Genomic DNA, 9,379 nt, shown 5'->3' on the forward strand with positions numbered 1-9,379 from the left:
GAACGTGTATATATATATGCACCTATAATTACGCGTGCGCCTATAAATTTATGCGTTTACATCCATATATGCTTGCACAAGCATCCAGAATTACGCGTAAATGCACGCGTAAAATTATACGTCCACGTATATATTTATGCGTAAACTTGTAAATATATAGGCGCACACGTATATTTAAGTGCGACTAAAATGTGCGTGTACGCGTAAGTATATATGTCCACATGTATATTTTCATACGTGCATGCATAAATATGTTGTTGCACGCATATATGGACGTGCACACGCGAAATAATATTTAAGCGTGCACGTATATTTTTATACGTGCACGTATATTAAGAAATGTGCGCGCACGTAAAGCAGACTTATGACCCAAATGGTACACCATAGTTAACAGCCTATTTATGAAGGACGACGGACAAATAGTTTTAAAACAAACATCGAAAGTAAAAATAAGCGAAATTCCACAATTTTTATCGCTCATTAACTGTCCATCGATCTTTCGCATATACATCCCTACTATGCGCACAAAATACACCATACGCAAATTTTGCGCGGGGTGTATCTTTTTCACATGACGATTTGCTTTTGTCAATGGACACACTTTGCGCGGAGTGCAAATCTTGCGCGGAGTGCAAATCTTGCGCACGTGAACAACGGTTAAGAATTTATCAACAAGAATTTTTGAATGGTTACGCTAAACAAAAGAGCCATTATAGCCCTATGTCGCTCACATGACTCAAATCGGTATATGATTTCTGGGTAGAGGACTCTACACAATACTATATGTCAAATATCTAAGCTCTAGCTTTTGAGGTTTAAGACAAGAGTTTTGTTTTTAGTTTTTCTTATGTCTATGTAAAAAAAGTGACTCTCATGCGCTGGGCCAGAAGAATTTTAAAGTTTTGTTTTTCATTTTGGTTGCCATGCTCACCAGAATTGTGTATGGAATGTAATTTTTTACGGATTTGGTAGAGAAATATCCAAAGAACATCAAGGACAGGTTTAATAAACTTCCAAAACCGGTTTCAGAGGAGATGCCGTTTGAAGAAAAAGTGTAGACAAACGGACGATGGATGGACGAACGACGGATGCTGAGTGATCTCAATATCTCATCCTGAGCACTTCGTGCTACGGTGAGATTAAAGGTATACGTACGTGTAAAAAAACAAATCAGAAGAGTTTTCAACATTCTCCAGTCGAAGACTTTTTTAATTGAACTAGTTTTCATTTCATTATGCAGTATATAAAATATCTGAATAGACATTTTTATAAAATAATATTTAATAAAACATTTTTAGTTTGACATCCTTACTGTATTAAGCGAACAAACAGACACCAATAAAGGTCGTTTTTCTATAGCTGTCATAGGAATCAGAATGTGTTCCTGCACCCCTAGCAGACAGCCAGACTGCATCACCTTGGTTCAGTCGAACAGCCACGGTATTTCCACTCATCATGTCCTGATTATCATGGTATGGATATTCACAACGATATTGGCAACAAGATCAGCCCTTACTCCTTTCTCGCTGACTTCAAATGTAAAGAGACACATCCCGCTCACTGGACAGGTGAATACTCCCGTGTACACGCTGTGACCATTTCCCTCGTTCGTAATTACCTACTTAAAATATTTTTGCGAAATCTTATGTTGTCACTTTGTCAATTTATGTCATTAGGCCTATATCACAACATCAGTGTGAATTTGAAAATTATCAATGTTACCAACCTTATTTTGTGTCTGACATCTTTTGGGGCAGACTTTTTGCAATCATTTAAAGACGTGCAGTATATAAAAGTAATTACTATTTCTGGTAGATCTATTCTTAAAAATATCGGAATATTAAGTTTTAGTGGCGACATTGCTATTGTTGCAAGAAGATTATTAAAACATCTACATTTTTTATCATAAAAATTATACATGTCGGTTTCAATAATGTTTAAGAAATAATAGATTCTATACCTCATTTAGTGATTTGTCGCTGAATAAAATCATTGTTTGGAGTTCAGTGCGAAGAAGTGTGCCCTCGTGATATAATAATACACATCTGAACGACAAACAATGATTTTATTCAAGAGCAAATCACTAAATGAGATAATATTATATTATTTCGATTCTAACACGTTACCAAGGATTTTAAAGTACATCATTGACGACATTCATTAAATATTTGCCTGTTTTCCGTTGGTTTCTTTTCCAGCGCGCCGCTTTGCCGTTTGACGCTATGACGTAATAATTGTGACGTCAGAAAAATTAATTGTTGTATATTAACAAGTTTTCAGAGTTCTTTGTTTAATAGTAAAATGAATCGGGTCGTGTTAGAATTCTTAAATAACACACAGTTTTCAGCCTTCGTTTTTTAAATAGGAAAACAAATCCGGTCGAGTTATCAGAATAACTTGTATTTAACGTTCATTTCTCAAGTTACAAAAATCCTCAACAGTCAAGGAAGTTTTATACATTGCTTTTATTCATAAGACAGTTTTATTAAAATATTACGTAGAGAGTACTTATTAAAATCGCTAGTTTAGGACTTATAATATATTAATTTATTATTATTCTTTCAAGATTGTTGATTAATATTGCCTTTGGAATAAACTTAACAGGACATTTTGCATTGACAGGCGATAGAGGAACTAATTGTTAGGTCATTATCACAACATTAATTAAATTTTATGGGACAAGCCATGCTTAAACTACGACTAAACATGTCTCCAGCTGTCAGCAATAAAACAAGGAGCATTGTCACATTTCGAAGTAAATCTTCAAAGTCAGAAAAAGTACATGCAGTGAATTAATTTTGTACAAATCAAAAACGCATTAATTTGTTGATTTAATATTCACACCGGCACACTTTATGATAAACAAAAACTCTCAAGCTTTTTGAGTTGGGAAGAAACTTAGATGCCCCTCTAGACATTATTTCTTGGCACAGATGGACACCTTGGAAGAATCACGGATAGCTTCATCAAATTCTACATCCAAACGAAAGCAATGAGGTTGAGTGTTTTCAAAGTCAGTAACTAACTATAATAACTCGACAACGAAGGCCCCCAACAATCATGTCAAAGTTTAGCTGAGCCAAGAGCACGCGTCTTACGGAAAAGAAGAAATCTTTTTGAACACAAGATAATAATGCCCATTCCAAGCAGGAAAATTCTACCACTGCGTAATATGCGCAATAAAAGTTATAAAAGTCAGAATTTTTCACGTAAAAACATCTCAAACAAAACATTTTGAGTGGACAGAAAATGTCCCATTTCATATAAATGTCAGATCATACATCATTTAGCTACATAGGTTCTCCCAAATGTACCTCACTTAAGATGTTTTTCATCTGCCGTGTGACATGCTTTTCTAATTCAAATGTTAACATTCCGTATGTTTGTCGTTAATGCTGAGGTTAACAATATTCCTTACCGTAAACTGGATACGTTTCGAGTTGATTTATTTCGCGACGTATAAGTTGGGCTCGTTTATTCGTTCTGTTACAAATATTGCTTCTCGCAGTTTTATTGTAAGCATTAAGCACAACATTTGTTACTTAAGTTCAAAAGGTCCAGTGCAAACGATTATTAGCGAAATTAAAACCACAGCAAACATTATCCATCTTACTCGTAACAGCTTGACAATAAGTGTATTTCCTTAATTTATCTGTCAAACACGGGTCATGTAGACTGTGACACAAGGCATTTGTTACAGCAATTTGGATGACATTTTCCACTTTGTTCTTTCTAATTTTGTTTAATTTATGAGTATTATTGTTCATATTTTCATTTATAATATCAAAAAGTAGACTTTCAAATAATGCTTCAAACATTTTAATCATCATTGCATATCATTTGCATATGCATTTGATTTGTTTTCAGTAGTTTAACAGTATATTTAGTATATACTTAAGAGTTGTGTAAACTCCAGTTAAAGTGCAAACTTTGGTTGCAGAGCTAGCTGAAATACTAAACCTGATGTGTTTGGTTGTTTGATTTTTGGACTTAAGTAATGTTTTCAAACGTTACACAGTATTTCGGTTCTGTAACCGCAATATGGTGTCCGGATTATGGTGTCCGGATTGTCTAACTCTCCATAAGTATAATTGTCAAGTTCCAGTACAAGTTAGAAGTGGACAAAAAAAGAACTTCAGCAGTTATTGTCTATTTTTAAATTATCATGGATTACATCAGTCTTGTCTTTGTATTGAACTCCAAACATCTTAATTAATTCACAGTACAGCACCTTAAGATTTCAAATGTAAATGCACCCATAGTAAATTTCCCTTGTATTTAATCAGGTGAAAAAAAAACAAGAATCATTAGAAGCAGTTGATCAAAATTGAAATATTCATGTAGATTTTGTGAATGTAAGATAAAATAGGATAAATGGATGGCTTAGGATCTCCTTCATACAAATATCATGAAAACATTTACATGTATTATTCATTATTTGATGTCTATAGAATTCCGAGGAATGATTAGCATAACTAAACAGGTACACATCTAAAACTGAATGAATAGAAAAACTGTCATTGATCATGTATTTAATACTGAAAGATCATTTTGACCATGACACTTGTCCGTATACCTTTATTCATTTTTTACATTGTTTTAATAAAATTTAAGTAGCCTGTATTCGGCAGTCAGTGAATTCCTGCAGTCGTTACCATTCTTAAGCAGTAAGCAGTGTTGACAAATAACTGACAGCGTCAACATTTGAAACAGAAAGTACAGGACAAGGTTCCTTCAACGTTTCGACTTCAGTCAATTAATATTGAAATCTAACACCCTCGCTTAAGATTCAAACTCAGTATACTGTTGTGCTTTCATCAGGATCGGGCATCTGTTAATTTTAATCTATACAACTGCATAACAACTCCTTTTAACTCTTAAGCATTCTAGAGTTACGTAAAAAACGTAAGTCACGCTTTATGGCAAATACCAATGTTGGATCTAAAGCACAGGTGTGATTCAAATTGGTTGAAACACATAGATCAAAAACAGACTGACTATCTTTTCCTACCCGTTCATTCATATAAAATATCATTTTACCAATATGCTATACTCAGAGAGATGTAAAAATAAATTTAAAAAACACCCACGTAAATCTGTTCACATTAAGAAGCGAGGTGATCACAGCATCCAGATTCTAGATATTTTTTCTACTGATCAGTTTTAAACTTCAGAAATTTAGTACGAGATATAGCAGAATAAAAAAAGATACATTCCACTTGAGGACTACTTCAGAACCACTGGACTAAATTATCATCCAGAGAACAAAACCTCACTTAGATATACACATTAAGCCTTACTGTCTTCAATTGAAAGAAAACATTTAATACGTTTAGAAGACATCAATTTGAGAAATCTTTGAAGTAAACGTTTAACGTATTAAACTTAAATGACATGATTTTACATGCACCACAAGAATTTCGCTCATTGCATGGAGAAGTTGCGCATTAAGTAAGTTTCCTTCATATAATTCAGATATAACATATCTATGTGCATTGAACTATTTTTGTTGCTGTTGGGGTAGACATTTAAGTGACACCGACACAGTCGAGGTTATAAAATGAATTTGCAACTTTAATGGTGGAAGAAGACCCAAGGTGTCCCCTGAGTATTATTTAAGACACACGGGTACCGAAAACCTTCTGCACGCCAACAGGATGTCGTTCAGATTTGGCGATCCGAGCAGGCTCAAACCCACAGAGATTAGTGACAAGTACTGGTGTGCCAGACACCTTAGCCCCTTAGCCACTGAGGCCCCTAGTATACTGTGAAATAGGACTTACTTGAACCGATTTTCACGCTTTTGTAAATCCACGCTTTTAAATCTAAATGAGGTAAAAAAAATAACTACTGGTTGAAATCTACGAATTAAATGCCCGCCCAAACCTCCGTTTCGGTTAGGAACAATGAAGACTTTATTCGAATGAATTATATAGTATCATGATTTTACATAAATCTTTCTTCACTATTATTTTTTCAGCTTTCTGAAATTTATGGTACATTTTAAAACAATAAAGCGGATAAAATGATTTCCTCTTCCCGAAGAAAAAGTTCTAGTGTTATATGAGGTTTTGTAGTTACCCAAGCGGGGTCGCAACCCCTGATCCCTGGGCTCAGTTGTCGACACCTTAACTACTAGACTGCCACTCTAACCTATTTGAAAGGAATTGCCAAAAGATTTTGGGCAGAAGCAAATTGGTGTTAAAGTTACTTACACATCTTTGCACTTCCTCTTATAATTTAGAGCCATTCTTTTTAGAAATATACAATTTTAATAGTGAAATATTTGCAACAAATTCATAAAATATATCAACATACAGAAATTAACATTCAATCATAGTCTTTTTGCTGATCAATGTAACAAATAAATGACATAGTACACATTAATTATACACATTAATTATACTTAACCCAATATCTTTAAAGGCAAGTTCTTAGATCACTTGCACCTCACCGCCGGGGCTCGACACCTCGCTTTGGGTGTAGAATATTCTAATGTGAGCGTGTCACCTAGCTGGTTTACGTAAGACCGGTTGTTCTACACTTGTGCCCGCCTGAACCTGTAATAATACGGGGGAGGGACATCAGGGGTCTTCAGCAACCATCAAAAGCTGGAGCGGTGGTCTAGTGGTTAAGGTGTCGGTCGCTCAATCCAGGGGTCGTGGGTTCGACCACGGCCTCTCATATGACACCAGTACTGGTCTTTCAATCATGCGGACTCGAGAGTGGTTCAAATAACCTTGAAGCTTTCATCACAATCAAGCTAAAATACATTTGAGCCGTGCCACGGGATAACCAACATAGTGGGTTTGCGACCAGCATGGATCCAGACCAGCCTGCGCATCCGCGCAGTCTGGTCAGGCTCCATGCTGTTCGCTAACAGTTTCTCCAATTCCAATAGGCTTTAAAAGCGAACAGCATGGAGCCTGACCAGACTGCGCGGATGCGCAGGCTGGTCTGGCTCCATGCTGGTCGCAAACCCACTATGTTGGTTTTCTCATGGCACGGCTCATTTGTATAAACTAAAAGCTGGAAAGTCACATATGACCTTCAGTTGTCTAAGTGTAAGACCCAACAAATAAATAAATGTCTTGAGGTGGAAATGGATAAGTAACTGAAAGAAAACTAAACAATCTTCTAATTTGACAGCTGCTTCCGGAGCTTTATTTTGTTTGCTTCGTTTATTTTTTTTCTGTTTAATAAATGTGTGTGTATGTGGAAAATAAACCAAGTGAGCAGATTTAATTGTTATACTGTAACAGATGTATGAATCATAATAAGAAGTAAAAAAAAAGTGTTTCAAGTCATTCAATATAAACCAGATAATGACAAGATACATTAGCTTATGGGAGATATTTAGAAACTGGTTAATGCTGTATACATGAGCCACTGATATCATGGACAATAATGGGATTATAATATGGTAATTGTATATAGCACAGGGCCTGGTCAGTATCATTACACTGCCGGGTTTGTTGATAAAAAGCAAACATTCTTTTTTCCTTGACTGTCTCTAGACTGTACAGGTATGTCAAGGACAAAGTCGTTCATGAATCCTAACATTTCAAGCTTCTTAAAATGCTGTATAATTAATAACAAGAATACATGTAATCAGAGTGTGATTAGAATCTGGGTCAAAATATCTCTGGAATTTTCTACTTTCTTTGGTACATTGTGGAGGCTATCTATTACAGGAGGTTGAGTTTAATGTTTTAAAAATAGTCTTGAAAGAGACTGGCCTCCAGATCGTTCGAAAACAAAAAAAAATAACTTTTTTAGATATCTGGAAATAAATGCTATATTTCTTTATAAGGCTTTAAAACTTTTAAATTACTGACACGCTATATGTTACGGAAACACATGAGAGAATTTGCTGTTTTTACTACTTTTTACGATGAAAATCGAAAAGCGTTTGTAACGCTTTTACTCCAGGTAAACTGCCTCCATTATAATTATCTCTATTTTGAAGTCAAAATTCACTACTTCCGCTATAGCTATTGGTTACGACGACGGGAAAATGTCTTTATTGCCGCGGCGGTCCGAGGTTCGATTCCCGACGCGGTCATCTTTTTTTTCTTGATTTGGAATTTTTAAAATATTTTAGAAACAAAAACTCATATTTTAATGTTTATAATATGACCAAACTTCAATTTGAAAGAAAGATTATTTTTTAGCCAAATCTGGAGGTCAGTGCTTTTAATAGAAGAGAAATTTATTATTTCATGAAGTGAACTTATATATTTTGACAAACATTGTCCTAATAGCTCAAATTTTCTCAAAAAGTTAGTTCAATAGAAACTTAAATAACAAAGTTGCTGAAAAATCAGAATAATTTGTGTTGTTAAACTGAAGTATAAATTTCGATCTCATATTATTATCTCAAAATCCTCAAAATCCCAACACGACACAACCAGTTAATTCATTAACTTCTTATACATTAACACAGTATATAGTTAACAAAGAGAATAATCATAAAAAAAATCATAAGCAAGATAAGTATACTGTCATTAAAAGCTCATCAGTTGAACTACTTCCAATGGTCAGATCAGACATTGACTGGGGGGAGGTAAATTGAGGCGAATGAAACCAAAGATTAGAAATAAGAACAAAGATGAGGATTTCCTTTGATACCAGTGTTTTTCTTTACGTAACACATGTCTACATAAACAAAACAAAGTGGCTTCTAGCTCAGCATTAATTACTATTTGAAATTCATAAAGTCGTTCAGAAACAGGATAAATGTAAACCGAAAATTTGACTGTTGAAATCAGGATGAGATGCCTTTGAATATGCTAACAAACTTAAATGCTGATTATCAAATTTAAACTCCAGAAGTATCTATATCTAATTTAGTCTTCCAGCCAAGCAGAGACATGTGCTCGTTTCTCCCAAGTTTCAATCACCCATCCATTCAGCTAAACAGAGACATACTACACTACTTGCAATCAGAAAGTTGCAAGTTTGAATCCCAAGTGATGCGTATGATATCGGTTATGGTTATCTGAAGACAAGATTTATTATGTCATTCATTCCTAGGTCCATCTCTGATTCATGTAGGTGAATTGTAATTGTTATATCACTGGTGAGGTTTACTTACAGTCTTATACAACTGAAATACCGTTTACAAATGTCGTTTAACCCAGCAAAACTAGTTGCATTCAATTTAAAAGGACAATGGTTATAAAAACCATTCAACCCATTAATGCTATTTTGACACACATTTCACAGTTTCGTAGAAAAACAACTTACACAATCAGTTCTTGTTTAATTTACTAAGAATTCTAGTTCGTGGGAAGAAAAGATCGTCTTTTTATTGTAGAAGTGTTTTATCTTCAAAGTGTTCATTCAAAGAGATTATACTAAATACTACAGATATCAA

The sequence above is a fragment of the Mercenaria mercenaria genome, chromosome 13 (genome assembly GCF_021730395.1).
Source record: "Mercenaria mercenaria strain notata chromosome 13, MADL_Memer_1, whole genome shotgun sequence".
Lineage (NCBI taxonomy): Eukaryota > Metazoa > Mollusca > Bivalvia > Venerida > Veneridae > Mercenaria > Mercenaria mercenaria.